Raw genomic sequence first — 16561 nt, 5'->3', positions numbered from 1 at the left:
GAACACCGGCAGGCAGTGTGACAGCGGGGAGAACCTCGTCCTGCTTCTTCCTTCCTCTCCGTTTCTCAAGTTAGGAGCCGGTACGTTTATCACAGTCAATCTGCGTTCGCTTTAAATCTTCTCTCATTCATTTTTTGAATTTAAATTTTTTACTTCTCTCATTTTTCCTTATCAAACGGTGACTGTAATTACTGTGTCGGTGGAGCGATTTGATTGATTGAACTTTATTTCACCTCGTTGTGATGGAAAACCAACGACATGTAAGCCAAATGAATAATAAAGACAATAATCAGCTGATTAATCAATAAAAGATTAGGATAATACTAAACTTGTGCTCTGATTGATTGAGATCAAAAAGAAAACAAGGTGACTGACTTCAACGAGGCCTGTCAATCATTTAATGCAGCTCAGGGTCAGACCTTTGGTTTTGGAAGTACACCATCATCACACTCAGCCGAAGGTTGCTAGGAAGTACACAAAACACTTAAATCAACTCCACCCTGAGACCATATTTTACATCGGGAACACTGTAGTTCTCTCCTTGCTGGTTTAATAGCCACCAACAGGACAGAGTTCAGTGGGCTCTGAGCCCCTCGGGGGTGTGATGGAGCGGGTCGGCTGCAGCGCCAACTTTGGGATTGATTTTTGGGCAAAATCGACCGGGAGAATTTTGTGTGCTTTCACACCTGCTGTTCAGTTCATTTGGTCCGAACACAAGAGAAACAAAGATATTTAACAGATATATAACATGAGTTTTTTCTAACCCCCCCAGAGTTTTGGAGGAAGATGAACGTAATCTTGCTGTGTAATTAAGTGACAAAACATCTTGACAACATGAAACCGAAAAGAGAAAAGTAGAATTAATTGTGGAATCTCAAAGGGGCCAAATCCTCTCTCACTGTTTTGCATATTTTTGCAGTTTGCAGAAATTTGACTTGCAGAAATGTTGCAGCGTATTCCCAAGGTCTGTATAACCTGTTACATCAGGACGAATGAATGATTAGAACTCAGCAGTTTCCACTAGCAGCGGCCCCTAATGATCAGCTATAAACGTTATTCCTGCTGATTGCATTAACGTGTATTAACGAGTATTCTGCTGCACTCAGTTTTCATTTGACTAAATGTTCCTTGTTTAAAGTATTTTGGAAGAAAATGCTCCACTAAATGTTTACCAAACTGGACCAAGATTCAACAGGGAATAATAGGCAACAACACATCATTGGTTGCCTTTTTTTTGGGAAGCTTAACCTGACGCTAAAAACCCCGGCGGCTGTTCTTTATCAGTCAGTGGGTGGAGCCGGTAAGATTGTTGGTGTTGAACTGACGGGTCTGTCTCTCGGCTTTCCAAGAGAGCAATTTCAAAAAGCCCTAAATCATTTTTAAAGGAGCCTTATTGCTTTTCTGTATCTAGTGTCACCCCTGTGAACAGACCACTAAAGGCCCGTCTGACAGGGGAAGAAACTCCTTTATCTCCCAGGCCGTCAAATCCTGAAAAGGCTCACAGGCCGGCTGACAGGGTCGTCGGTGTGAACCGCTGTGGGTTTGGTGATAGTGGTTATGTTTTAGGTATATATTGAATGTACCGCACGTATCGTTTCATGCAGTTGCTTTTATGTGCATTGCATTTTATGTCTTTGCGGGAGGATTTAGCTTGACTTATGTCTGTTGTATCATTATTCCAATCCGGTTGAGAGGTTTTTTCTTGGGGAGATTTTTTCCGTATGCGATGAGAGGGTCAAAGGCGGACACGGGCACAAATAAAACCGAATTGAATTAAATTCTATAAATGTTAATTTGAAGTTTATTTGGCCTGCCTCGTTAAAAAAAATGTGGTTCAATACAAAAGCCAAGCCAATGAATCCCTACATTTATGGAGCTTTGAAAATATGTCGGCATGGATTAAAATTCAACAACACCACAAACTTCTGCCTGCAGAACGGCCATCGATTTCAAATCAATAATCTCTAAACAGTTCTGACAAATAGAAAACATTTTAACCTTCATAAAAAGGTGGCATTCATTACGGGGCTGTTGTATTAGTCTGCATTAGTTTTTCCAGCCCACATCAATGCCATTTTGCCCGAGACTGTTAGATAAAAACACAGGAATTGGTCATTTATTGTGTCAGTTTTTTAGGACAAACTGCTGTCCATTGGCGGTTAATTGAACAAACCGACAGACAAATCGAGTGACCTTTAAGAAACCAGGACACGGCAGACACGATATGGTGTCACAAATATGCAATGAATATCAAAAACATATGTGAAAAAAAGCAAGCGCGGCAATAGACACACTGGTACATTGTGTCTCCTCTGCAAACATCCCCTTCTAAACATGAACAACATTTTGGGATCTGTACCAAAGTATCTTTACGCCAAGCAAGACCACAATGGCACATATCACGTTAAGGCCTGTGGACGCCTCACTGAGACAGAGGCTCAGTGTGAACAAGTGTTTGCAGAGCGTGTGAGCTTGGCTTCCGCTGAGAGGGAACCCCCCCCCACCTGCGCTAGGCCTTAAAGTCTTTGACTGAGGAACTGGGAAGGAGACAAGAGAAGAGGAGGAGCAGAAACCCAACTTTAGACAACACTGTTCTGTAAGAGTCTCTATCATTTATCAGGGACAATGTATCTGCTTGCCAGAGATAGGCCACATTTGTTTTTATAAAAAAAACACTTTCGAAACCAAAAACACAACAGTACTAAATTCTATGGAGCCTCGCTGTTTATTGTGCATTTGTACAAAACTGCATTGAAGGTTTGTCACAAAATACCATTCAACTGCAAATTTGTTAAACTTTAAACTTTCTTTCAACCTATGTCTAAAATTGCACAAGGAGAAGCACAGATTCTCTCCTATTAGTCAGATGCAGGTGTGTGTGTGTGTGTGTGTGTGTGTGTGTGTGTGTAGCTAAGTTGTGCATGTAGCTTTGAGTTAAATTAGTGAGCAGGATTAGTGCCACTGCCGTAGCAGCATATGGCACAGAGCTCATCTCGGAGGCTCCATTCATTAACATTCCCCCATCACAGAGACCAGGAGGAATACACAAACTAAACTCTGTGTGTGTGTGTGTGTGTGTGTGTGTGTGTGTGTGTGTGTGTGTGTGTGTGTGTGTGTGTGTGTGTGTGTGTTTGTGTGTGTCCTGAGCTTCTCTAGAATTGTGCCGTGTCAGCACTCTTGCATAGCAGCAGACATTAATGAATCTACAGTATTGATACAGTAGCTGCCCTTTAACAGCTTGACATACACACACACACACACAAACACACAGCAGAGCGACTGGTTTTGATGTTTTCGGACCTAATGAGAATCTATGAATAAAAGCAAATAGTTATGGGGATGAATGCAAACATGAGCTAATTTGATGAAGACTAAAGCAGGAATTGGGGTGGGGTAGATAGATGTAGGCTGGATCAATCAGTGTTTTGCATTCCAAAAAGGGTGCTGCCATATGCTTGCTGTGGAGGAGGCAGCTGCCCCCGAAGCCTCAGATTCCATGTTTTTGTGTTTTTGTTTTCTGGTGCCAGTGTGATTCTGTACTAATTACTATTTTGGAACATGAGGGGAGAAAGGAGGTGGGGGGATATACAGCATTGGAGATAGAGAAGGTGAGATCAATTGAGAAAAAATATAAGGGAGAAAATTATCTAGATTTGCAAAAACACTAGTACGGACACTAGTACGGTGGTGATCGTGCATGTAAGGATGTTTTTGCGAATATTGCAGTCTGCGATGGCTTTCGAGTTGCAGAAGATTGGCTCACTGGCGTCCCCTTTGATTAGCCCCCATATCGGGTTACAGCTATCTGCATGAAAATTATTTTTTGACTTTTACATGACATTTTATACCTAACTAACATATTTACATATTTACGTTTTGTTGACATTTTCGGACCAAATGACATTTTATGACCAAATATTTGTCTTTTCTTTCCATGAAATTTCTGACTAAATATTGGACATTTTTCCATCAGGGTTTTCTACCAAATATTTTTTTACTTTTAGTTAACAACTACACAAACAACAACAAAACAAAGAAAAGTGTTACAAGGGAGCAGTCCAACACATAGTTTACTCCCAGTTGATTAATAACTTGGAGATATGGATCACGTGGGCTGGTACAAACGCGGATGTCATGCTGCCTGGAGGCTGCCGAGGCATCTGCTGTTTGCTATCAAAAAATTGTGTGGGCTATCTTTTCTGGAACACACAAAATCCAACTGCTCCATTGTTCAGTAACAACTACTGTACAGTATGTCCCACCCTGCTGTCTGCATCTCCCCTCTCCATTTGACCGGGTCCCTTTGGGGAAAACGCACATCATAGCATAACGTCCCAAAACACAGACGGTCAGCATCACAGCACAAAGCCCGGCCCGGGGGGGCCTCACAGAAAACACCAGTATCTGGTTCCTCCCATCTCTGGTAAGGGGAGATCTTACGGTCTTGTTAGTAAATGGCCTGCACGCCTCTCAGGCGGTGAAGGAAAACATCCACACCCGCTCCTCAAATGATGTGGTGTCAAAGAACTGGCTCACTTAAGTCGTTGGGGAGGAATTATTTAGGATGAAAAAATAGCCTCTCACACATTTTTACACAAAGACACGGTGTCAGACATTCGGCAGATGTTACAGAGCTCACAGGCTGAAGTAAAAATAATCACAGACTCCCTGTCAGGTGAGCTCTTACTGATTTAGAAGACCTGGACAGACTGAGTGTTAAATGCATTCTTACTTATTATGTCATTTTGGGGCATTAGTGGAAGGAATTATTATTATTATTTTCTCTAAGGGATTTTGCCCATTGGGGGCTTCATCATACACGTTGTTAAATTTGTCAAGGCATTTATAAAAAGTATTCACTTGATCTTTTGTATTTAAAAATGTTGATGAATGTTTTATTCACTGCTTTCATCGCAACATACATTTTACATTTGAGGAGTGACAGGGAATGGAAGGGCTAGGTAGGCTGGATCTTTACATTCATTGCTTGTTAGGATATATTTCAGATTGCTCACCTTCCATCAGTGAATTCAGTCGGTTAAACCTAAAATTTGTCTTTATTTGTAAACAATAAACAAAAGAACTCCACTATCAGGACCCTTTCTGGCCCACGTGGATGGACTAATTCAGTAATAATAAGTAGGTATGAACTTTTTCATTAGAGTGGTACTGATTATTGTATTGTACTGATTGTTTCCTCAGTACTCAGTACTTGTTTCCTGTTTTTTTTCTCGTTCTGATCACCGAATTGTTCGTGGAGCAGTTTGCTAGATGTGGATGAGGGAAAATGAACCAGATCTTCTCAACCAGATGAAAGCGAAAACAGTTTTCCATAGGTGAGGAACAAGCAGCCATGGTAATAATTCCAACAAGAGCTCATAAGAGACAGAGAGACAGAGAGGAATGAGCAGGGAGAAGAAAAAAAAGAAAAGAAGCTAGAAGCCCTCGTACTCAGGGGGGACATTATCTTTTCAGTGGGAGAAAAGGCCTCAGTGGTGCCCCTGGCTGTGCCTGTGTTGAGCTGTGGGAACAAGCCACTTGGTGGCACGTACTGAATAGGAAGCCTGCCCCCTTTGGCGCACCCTAAGTGGGCCTGCCAAAAAATAGGCTTTGGCCCATCTCTTTATCCTCTTCACCCTCATCTTGTTATTTGATTCTATCCAAAGACACACTTACGCCAGCCTAACTAGCTTCATCTTTTTGCTTACTTTCCTCTATTTCGCCTTTGTATCAGCTGCTCTCGCTTCCCTCCCCCCTCCAACATGGCAACAGAAAGAGGAATGACCCGAGAAGTGGAAGACGAGAGGAAGCCTCCGATGTGTGGAGGCCTGTGAGTAATAATTAGTCGTCTCTCCAGCAGCTTTCCAAAGAGGCTCCTCCGTTGGCCGGGACCTCTATTGTGGAGGGCTGGACTTGGACAGTAGGAGCCGGCCTGGAGGGCTCGCCCAGATTCCTCTCCGAGGCCCTTGAGCAGGGGTGGGGACGGTTGGGGACGGGTGTCACCACCGTCCCTGGTGGCCCAATCACAACGACAAAAACTAAATCTATTAAGCATAATGATTTAAGTTGCTAATGAGGCCTGATTTATCCCCACCCATTGAGATGTGGGGGGGCCCCTCACTTTGGCTAACCCGCCCCCCCCCCCCCCCCCCCTCCCATAGGGGTGTTGACTGGAGTGAAGAGGGAGGCGAGGTCCATGCAGCACCCATTAATGGACAATAGAGCCTCACACGCAGATGGACTAGTAAAAGGATGCAGGTTAAATATAATTCTGCGCCTGTGGCAGAGAGAAAGCATCTTTGTGCACAGGCATTAGGCACAGAGCCTGTATTTTAGCATGGAGGCACCTGCAATAAAGTTGTCTTCTTTTTTTAAGCTTTGGTGTGAAATCGGTTCTCGGGTTCATCCATTTGCCCAATAAACCAAATCACTGATCATAACTTGAAACGTCTTGTTATCTAAGAAAACAAATGTGGAGATGTAATGAAGCCAGAGTGAAAAGAGTGAAAAATCATTGCCTTGAAATGCTTTTTTTCTGAGCCTTTTTTATCTTTCAAAAGCTCCCTTTTCTAAACAGGAAATAAACTAATGAGCCACTGGGCTCTTCTTAGTTGAATGAATAAATGAACAAAACGCATTGAACCTCCTAATACTAACAAAATCCGTGACCTGAGCAGAGGCGTTTGAACAATCTGGTTGAAATTCTCAGAAGTAATTTGTGTGATATTGTGCAGGAACACGTGTGCGGAATATCAACAGCAATTTACAGCAGCGGTGATTACAATACCATCAAAGCCTCGTGCACTATAGTGCACACCCGTCAAACCCTCCCTTATAATTTTCTCCATTACAACATCATTTAAAACCAATAACCGTAGCAAATACAGCCTTTGTCGGCCCCTGTAATCACTCGGTACACCGGGAGATGCAGATATCCGGGGGCAGTAATAATGGCGGTGATTTGAGGGTATTGGAGGTTCTCACTCTGTGTGTTTTCAGTACTCTTGTCTGCCCATGATCCGTGGGAGGAAGTAGCGCCATAACGCATGGGCCGTACATAGACTACATACAAGTTCTCAATGTTTGAATCTGGGGTCCAAGACAGAGTGTGTTGTTTGCTCTCTCCTGCTGATGTCCATCAAATAAACATCACTCTTTAACCCTGAGTGGTTTTTGAGAATTCAGGAGTTGAGTTACAACTGTGAAGCTCATCATCTTTATAGCGTGAAGAACCTGTTGCATCAGTAGCTACAGCTTTTATTCAAATGCGTCAGATAGAAGTTGAATCCACAGCTCGGTAAATATAATTGTCAGTACCACTGTTAGTTTTAGACTCAGATCAAAAACAAGAAAAATGGACGTTCCTGACGCTGATTCCACGAAGGCGGGGGTAATGTACACTTGTGGGTGATAAGCTGGTACTTCTCTCTGGAGTGTGGCACAACTGAGCTGGCGAAAAAGGGGGCTTTTTAAACCCCCTCTCCAAGTACAACATTGCTTTGCAGCGTAACCCTGTTCTCGTCATCTCAAGTGAGCGGATTCTATTTGAAGTCCACCGCTCTGACACAACTTCTAGCACCTTGTCGTGTGGCTGTTGTGTTGGTGTGCAGTGCAGAGGGGAAACGCGGGCAGAGAGTCGACGACCCGTTGGGAGCCGAGGTGGAGAAGCCCCTCAAAAGGATATAGGCAAGTAGCGGGGTGAGAGAAGAGGGAGACGGGAGGGGGTTGGAGAACAATAGACAATTGTGAAAAAAACAAGGTGGAGAAGCGGGAGACTGAAAGACAAATGGACCCCAGCAGGTGCTGCTTTTACTACATTACGGCAGGGAATCTAATGGGGAGGCTGATCTGTATTGTGGCCCTGCTGCGTGAAACACGCGGGGCCGGTATTTCTGAGAGCATCAGCCTACGGCTGCTGATCAAGAATGCAAAACTCATAGTATACAGGTACAAGGATTTGCGGTTTCAAACCGTATGCATGCAAAATAAAAAAAGAGTTGGCTGGCCTATAGGGAAAATCTTCTCAATGGCTGGATGGCTGGCAGGGCCAGCGGTGGGGATTGGCAGCCGAGCCACAGTGAGTCAGGTGCGGACGTCTGCTGGAGGAGAAGAGGATCGCTACCCTTCCAGAAGGGTGCAGCAGCAGCGGCAGCAGCAGCAGCTGGCGCAGCAGAGCACCGGCCTCCGTCAGAAACAGCTGCCGCGGGTTTTGGCACCGCGGGATGCCGAATGAGTCCTCCCGGGCCTGATCCCCGAACACAGCACAACAGCGGGGCGTTCTGAGGGAGTCCGCAGCCCGGGAGGTGCTCTGCCTCCAGGTTTCTGCGGAGCGGCTCTGCTGCGCTGCTCTAGAACACCGGCCTCATTACGTTAGTCCTCCGGGGGCCATGCGATATTTATTTAGTGGAACGTGTACGCCGGGTCGGAGGCAACAGTGAACATGGCGAGGCGGTACACTAAGCAAGCCTCGCAGTGCATTTGAGGGAAATATTTGAATTAGCCGAAAGCTAATTGACCCATCTTTTAAAACCAATGTGAAAGTTCCTCTCAGTCCACACTGACCCGTTAACGTTAGATTTTTACACACTTCTGATTTGATTACAGAGAGTGCTCCTGGATTCTGTTTTGTATTTGTGTTCCCTCCTAATTTCCCTCCATCATTTGGCTACGGTTAGAGTTGTGGTTTTGGTTAATTAAAAAGTCAAGAGGCACTTGAATAATGACTTTTATAAACTTTGCCTTGTGCTCAAGGGCTCAAGATCTAATCACATGAAAAGGTAAGGTAAGGGGGGAAGCAGGATGTGCCGAGCTGGCAGACACAAGTCTGACAGGATGGGGAGTCGGTTTCTGTCCTGGCTGAGGAATGCAAGATCTGCGGGTCAACTAGCAGATTTGCCAGCCAAAGGGGGGTTAGAGACACACCAACACTATTCAACATACACACTCTGTTCGTTGATGTTTACGTTAAGTCAGGAGTCTGGACATTGGATGTGAGCAGATCTTTAGATGCGGGGGGTGGAAGGTCCTCCTCTACGCCAGTTTAGGGCCAATAGAAATCTTTCCTTCTCTGTCTTTCAAGGGTTATAAAACATGATGTTCTTGCTGATAGTGGTAGTGAGTTGTTCTTCCGGCCTGTGTGCTGCCTGAACTGCTCCTGCCTTTGCAAACGCAGCGCTGATACTTGACCTGTGATCTGACAAATAAATCTCCCAGAACGAGAGAAGTTGTTCAGCTGAATTTTTGATAAACCCCGACCAGGCTCCAATTCTTGAACACGTATTCTTACAGTACACCTGCCTTGGGTCGTTCAAAATACACAAATTTCAGCACTTACAGAGCTGCCACACAGAATGAAAAAGGAGGGAGGCGAGCTGTTGAGCGCCACAGGAAACATTGGCTAAATTACTGCGCACTTTCGGTCCCCTCCTCAACTTGGTCAGTTTCCTTCCTTCTGTGTGAGTGAGTCACAGATTTATATTTATCGCAGAGAAGAAGGAACCCCCGCCGACTCCCGTGGTTTTGGACTCTCCGGGTAACATCACGCGGGAAGAAGGGAGAGAAAGGGCTCCTCCCTGTGGCAAGGCTACAGCTGTCCATCTTCATAGCTCCTCCATAGCAACAGTCTTACATAGCAACAGTCTCTGTGAATAAAGATAGCCTTGGACGCCATTCAGAAAGTATCTTGTATCATCAGCCCTGAGAAAGGGGGACGTTGTAAATGCACGCTGCCCTGCAGCTCTTTTTGCTTCAAGTGAAATACAACGGACGGCGTGCCGCCACGTCGCACAAGTTAAGAGGGAGATTCACTCCAACTCCAGGCTGGGAAATTAGAAATTCACGCTCAGCAGAGAACAGAAACATCTGGTATGCAGCGTTCAAACGCTTGCGGTCTGCATTTGAATCACGACACCTCTCAGCCCCCTCCGGTAGGAACAGACCAACCAGGAATTTGTCGCTCTCCATTTGAACTTTTCCCTCTCTTCATTTCCACACTCAATCATTCAGCAACCCGGAGCTTGAAATGAGAGCAGACAGGGACAGAAACTCATATTGAGATTTCCGAAGCCGGCCCAAAGTCCAATTTCAGCTCAACAATGCAGCACTTTGATCAGCCTGTACGGCTGATTTAGCATGTCACCGCTAACCGTCTATCACTCCTACGCAGCGCCCTCCAGGAGGCCGTGGAGCTGAGCATGATGGGATTGGGACACGCCAGGAAAACGTGAGCGGGGTGATACTCGACGGTGGCTGACTTCCAAACCAAATGTCAAGCCAAAAATAATGCCCTCCCCTGCACCACCGTCAGCCGTGCATGAGATGTTTTGGTCATGAGGTTGTACACAGTTTGCCCGGTAATATTCTACAATTACACCAAAAGAAAAGCACAATTTGTTTGATGAATTTATCTTCGGTGTGGCCTCTGGATCTGTGGCAAAGATCCCCAAAAACTTCCACATGCGCCTTTCTCGTGGGGGAAATACTCGCTAGATCCAAATCCATTGCAGAGTCTCCAACGGATGAAGTATTTACTTTTATAAGTATATACATTTGCCGTATTTTTAAAGATCTAAAATACGCTGCAGAAAAAAAACCTTTAACGTGCATTTTACCATATAGAATAATGTCCTTTCCAATAAATATCTGTCAATCATAGTTTGATGTCCTTTACCCAGCAAAAAGTAGGGTTCCCCGTTGTTCAGCACAGCGTGTCCGCTGGTCGTGAAGCTTTTTAACGGTGCACTGCTCAATCAAAAGACAATCCTCGGGCCTCTCGCCGGCACATATTAGCTTTGTTGCTCTCGGCTCCCCGAGGCCATTATGTGAATGGGGCCGCTGCCTGCTCTGTCACACTTTGATCATTCCCGTTATTAACCAGTCGCCGGAAACACCTGTCAGATGTGCTTCACAGTTATGCTTTCACACAATTTAGCCGCGCTGCTGCAAATCACAATGTCAAGTATCCACAGGGGTTGGACGCGACACACCTGCGCAATCTAATGCAATCTAGAGCCGAAGCGCTGCAACCAATGCTTCAAAACGACCAAAAGACATGGCTGCACTTTGAGCTCCTTTCTGAGGCTGCACTGTGTTGCCAGCCTAAATAAAATCATCTATTTTTCCCCTCGCATAACCTAAACAAAAAAAAAAGATTCTTTTGAAAAAAGAAAAAGGTAAAATGCTTTAGCATTTGTCTAGGTGTCGTGCTCTTTACCATCTCATTTTGCTCCTGCACTCCGACACTTTATTTCCAGTTTTGCTGCAGGCGTCACTGACACAAGGAGAGATGTGAATGCCTCCGTCAGCGGAAAGATGGCTCCACCACCCGAGGGACATTCTACAGCATAGAATATCTGCTCATTTTGTTTTGAGGTGTGACTCTTTGTCCTCTCTGTATTGATTTTTTTTCCCACCAACTGTTAAAGTTCTTATTTGTTACAGTCTCAGATTTAAAATGAGTCAATGATTAGCTAACAAGGTGATGATTTGGAAATGTCAAATTCTGCTGAATCTATCATTGATTCTGACTCTCTGAAGCTGATGGAAATGACTGACCTTTGATGACAAAAGGTAGTACTTATGAAGAAAGGTGTGAAGCTTTGGTTATACTGGTCGATTTACAGCTGAATATACTGTTTTAATACAAAAGATATTCATGTACAATATGCAAATGTTAACTAATCTTTATTTCACATTTACATGTACACACACAAGACTATGTTTTTTGCAGTACTTTAGTACTTTAGTTGCATGTTCAACTGAATACATTGTATCGTTGCTTATATCAAATATAACATATCATTCCACTCTGCAACAATGCAGCATACTATGTGTTAATCTGTACTCCACATAGTTATACGCGCCGCGGACATATCTCACATTTCTCACATTTTTGGCATATTTCCCTTCGGTGTACGTTAGTATTTTAGTATCAGCGTCCACAGTAAATGCTTATCTGTGTTTGGCTGCACTGGAAGAATAATTGATGACAATTATCATGTCAAAGGCAGGAAGAACATTTTCCTTGATGAAATGGGGAGTGAATGCACCCATTGGAACAGCCTGCGCCTCGTCCATACGGGAGGATTTTTTGGTCCAACGGTCGGCTCAATGTATAATGCTGGGGCCATTCACAAGAAAGGTCTCTTCTGTCCTTCACAGCACATGTTCCTTTCAACAAGTGAATCTCACAATGACATGCTGTAAGGAATATTAGCAAAATAAATGAACCGACGGAAAGCCCCCAGATAAAGACACAAGAGGGCGGCGGGATTAAGCGCTGCACTGCACGCTGAGAGCCGAGGTGTAATCGGGAAAGTATGCGGAGTGGGTTTTTAACGAATACAGTCGGAGGACTTATAGTAGCAGAGGATTGTAAAGAGGAACTGGTTTGTTTTGAGGCTGTTTCCATTCTCCGCTACTGAGAAACGGCCTGCCGGGTCGCTCTGGTCCGGGTCGACAATGATGACGGAGGTCTGTTGAAGGCACCGCATTGGCAGCTACGCTTCTTCTCACCAAGTTTATACAGTCACACTCACTCACGTTAGCACGCCGGTTTCACACTTAGCATTTCGCTAGCTATGCAGGGCCTCGTTGAAGTGGACAGCAGGCTTCCACAAGACCTTCCTCAAACACCTCCGCCATCTTTAACGGCGTTCGGACGTCATTGCTGGAGAGAGAAACACTTTCAACACATCATGACTGGTTTAGGCGACAAAACTGACTAAACAACTTGGGTAGAGTGACAAAAATATCAATAATTATTAGCAGTCCACCTCCGCTCGCCCCAACCTGTGTGGACTATCATGGCTTTTCATACCAGTGAACTAATGGCGCAAGTCGGTATCAGACGGAAAGAGGACGCTGATCAGCAGTCGGTAGTGGACTAGTTGGGGATGAGAGCAGCTTGGATCTCTGGAGGGACGTTTGATCTTCAGAGAAAGAAAGGAAGCGCGTTGATACGATTTGCCGGGGAGGAAAAAAACAAGAGAGTTATTGTTGAGGATCCCTAATTGGCAACGGCCTGGACTTGACACACATTCATTTATTTATTCATTCACGCTTAACGAGTTCAGTTCAACTCTCTTTCACTACTGTTTGTCAGAGGAAGGCAACGTGTTTGTATGGAAGAGCACACGAGGCAAACAGCACAATGCGCCACGCTAAACAACGGCCGAGAGCTCTCGATGTTTTCACAGTAGCCACACAAAGACTCCGGGGTGTGGAAAGAGACCGTGGTGGATCTCAGGAGTCGCCGGCCTGCGGTCCTTAACTCAACTTGTTTAACACACACGCACTGCTTAACACATAAGCAGAGGAAAGCTCGCTCCATTGAACGGCTGCATCATTAAATGGACGTGGAGCGCGTTGGGTGTCTACGGGCCGATCTCAAGATCCCCCGCCTGCCAGCAAACACCGAGCTCAGCACAGAGATGATTGCACGGTGACAATGATGAACTGCTCCGTCGGAGCCAACAGGTGGATGCTGGTGGAGGAGGTGGGGGTTTATAAAATGCTGAATGAGCAGCGGTGGTTACGCTGAAGTGGTTTTTGCAGCGGTTACGTGTCGGCTGAGTTCTTGCCGCCATCTGGCCACTACCCAGCTCCGACAGGCACGGCGATTATTGTTGCAGCAGCAACACGATCTTACTGGACCTGTTAACTGTTATGAAGCAGCCGATCACAACAGGTTATGGATCAGAGCCCAGAGGTTGGCAGCTGTTTTGGAGTAGCAGCACAGTAAACAATAGAAGCGTAAAGCAAGCCTATAATTACAGGTACATTTTTTAATGTGAATTTGCTGTGCAGACTCATATTTCTAAAGCCATTTTACCATAAATTACACTTTGAATATATAATAGAATTTCCTTTCCTTGGGACCCATTTTGCAGTCAGCTTGTTGGCAACTGCACGCGGAAACCAACACTAACATCCTGAGGCAAAATAAGCAGCGAAAACAATTCACTCTTACAATGAAAAGACACCATTTCACAGCATCGCAGTATTAGAGCAAACAAAAGAAGAAGAAACATAATATGCACATAATATCGCGGTAGCAGCCATGGTGACGCACGAGTCAGGTTCCTTACCTGCGGCTGGTGAAAAGAAGAGTCGATCAGGACACCCGAACACAATCAGTCTTTGGGCAACAGTTGTTATTTGGTTAGACTTGTTCTCCATGTCTGAGAGGAAATAATACCGCAGCTTTGAGGTGAAACTGTTGCTAACAGACGAAAGCAAAAAATACTAAATTAACCAGCACATGGAGGAGGTCAAGGGAAATAACATTATTTCACTCAGGCAGGAAAACGTAACTTAATTGAAGCGAGTTGATTTGGTGACGGGTGTTGGAATGTCTAACAATGTAGTGTCCGAACGAGGTCACAGGTGGGCTTCAAACAAGATAAATGACTTTTCATGAATACTTTTTGTTATTTTGTTCTTGCAGAGTTACTCAGAATGTGGCCCCGTTGAAATATCTTGATTAGCTCTTAACATCAGCGTACTGGCCCCATTTGCACGAGGGAATTGGAATCGATTTGGAAACAACAATGTTTGTCCCTTTTTCAGCAGATAGTTTGACTCGTGGGTAACCAAGTTGTGTATTGTATAAATATTGTATAAAGGAAATTTGAATCATATTCAAATACACTACATATATTCATGCATCCATATATTTGTCACAATAAAATTATATTTGTCATATTGCATCAACTATTTCATCATTAAAAAACAGCAAAGTACAAAATATAGAAATAAATACATCGTCACACTTTAAAAGATCTGCAATGGCCTGTAACTGAATTCCCAGCTTGCAAACAATAAAGATTCATAAAAACATGGAGACACTCGAATACATGTTTGGTTGTTGGCGGGGATTTTGACTTTGAAACACTGTTGACGCTGCCCTTACTTTTATGAAAAGGAATAAGATTACCAAGCGGTTGATGTTGAGAATGAATCAGTTTGGGGTACTTAAGATGACTTTCTCCCTGACAGCTTTCCACAAAAGGGGAAAGACATCATGTGTTGCCATTAGCAATGGTCCAGCATCTGTGTGTGTGTGTGTGTGTGTGTGTGTGGTTGTGTGTGTTTTGGATGCGATTTGATGTGCCAGACTGCTGGCGGGTAACCCCACTGTGTGAAATCCGACAGCTCCCACTCTACGGCAGGATAAAAGAATGTCTGTGTGTGACTCAAGATAGTGAATAGGAGCAGGAAGTGGCCTTAAAGAAAGCGAGAAACCAGAGTTTATTCACACAATAACAAATGCGTTCACTCGAGTGAACGTCTCTCTGAAAGCTTATCTGGAAAGCTGGACGTCCCACATTCTTCTGGACCCCATCAGAAGCAACGAGGCCTGGTGGCGTCCGCTGCGCTGACCGCTATAAAGGAGAAGAAAGTAAAAGATTAAAACTCATTAAAAGTTTCAGACGGATAAAGCCCGACTTCGCCCACAAAGGCGTTTACCACGGGGACCTTTAAACTTCTCGCTCACAGGATGCAGATATGAAGACATGAGGGCGCAGGACGTCTCCTCCTCCTAACGTTTTAAACAACTACAAAGCATTCGAGTGTTCATAAGTCAAATAGGATAAAACAGTGAGACTTAAGCGCCTACTTTAAAATAACTGGTCTACATGTGTTTCCATCCTTTTTGAGTGAACTAAATGCTTGAAAATCTATTAGTGATGCACACAACAGTTCTAGGCCCTTTTAGTAGTTTGGTTTAAAGCAAACACACAATTTGCTATGACAATTTAAGAGCGGGTTCCTACTCTCAGGGAACTTTGATGAATGTTTTACCCAGTATTGCATGAAATTGCAGGTAGAGCTTACGTCAAGTCAATTAAATCCAGTTTTACATATTAGTTTTTTTGACTGTGCTTAAAGTATTAAAGACTTATACATGGATTTCTGAGAGCATCCCTGTCACAGCAGCACAGCGGAACAGCAAGGCAGGTTTTGTGCAAACACAGATATGACATAAATCCTTTTAATTTACTGTGCAACTCATTTGTCTCAAACGTAGCGACGGTTGATGAGGCAAAAGCAGCACGTTTCAAGAGTTAGAATAAGTACAGTTCATGAATAGAACAATATGGTTTTGGAAGACATCTACATTTGATTCATGTATATGCTGCGAACCTCTAATACACATTGATTCAATGTTTACCTTCCTAATTGAGGTTGGATCGGGATTCAGGGACAGATTTAGAGTCTTATCAAATTTCATTATATCGCAGCAATGTGCTGCATCCCAATCTTGAGTAATGAATGAGGACTTTCCCCCCCAAATCTTATACATAATTTGTAGCAGTGCCAATGTGTGTCTCTCTGGCTGAAGTATTAACAGCCCACAGTCCTCTGGCCAGCTGACCAGCACACACCCACCCAGCGGATATTAAGAAAAGAACCCTTGTGTTGCGACCTGCATGTGATTTAGTGTGCAGTTTTGCAGTTCACTCTGCAATTGCAAGACTCGAGTGACGGACAGATTGTGTGGTTTCTTTACTGGAGAGCGATCACTGCACAATACATGGGTAATTATGGCAGCGTTAGA

Source organism: Gasterosteus aculeatus, chromosome 9 (assembly GCF_964276395.1).
Source record: "Gasterosteus aculeatus chromosome 9, fGasAcu3.hap1.1, whole genome shotgun sequence".
Classification (NCBI taxonomy): domain Eukaryota; kingdom Metazoa; phylum Chordata; class Actinopteri; order Perciformes; family Gasterosteidae; genus Gasterosteus; species Gasterosteus aculeatus.
Note: the sequence above shows the minus strand (reverse complement) of the source record.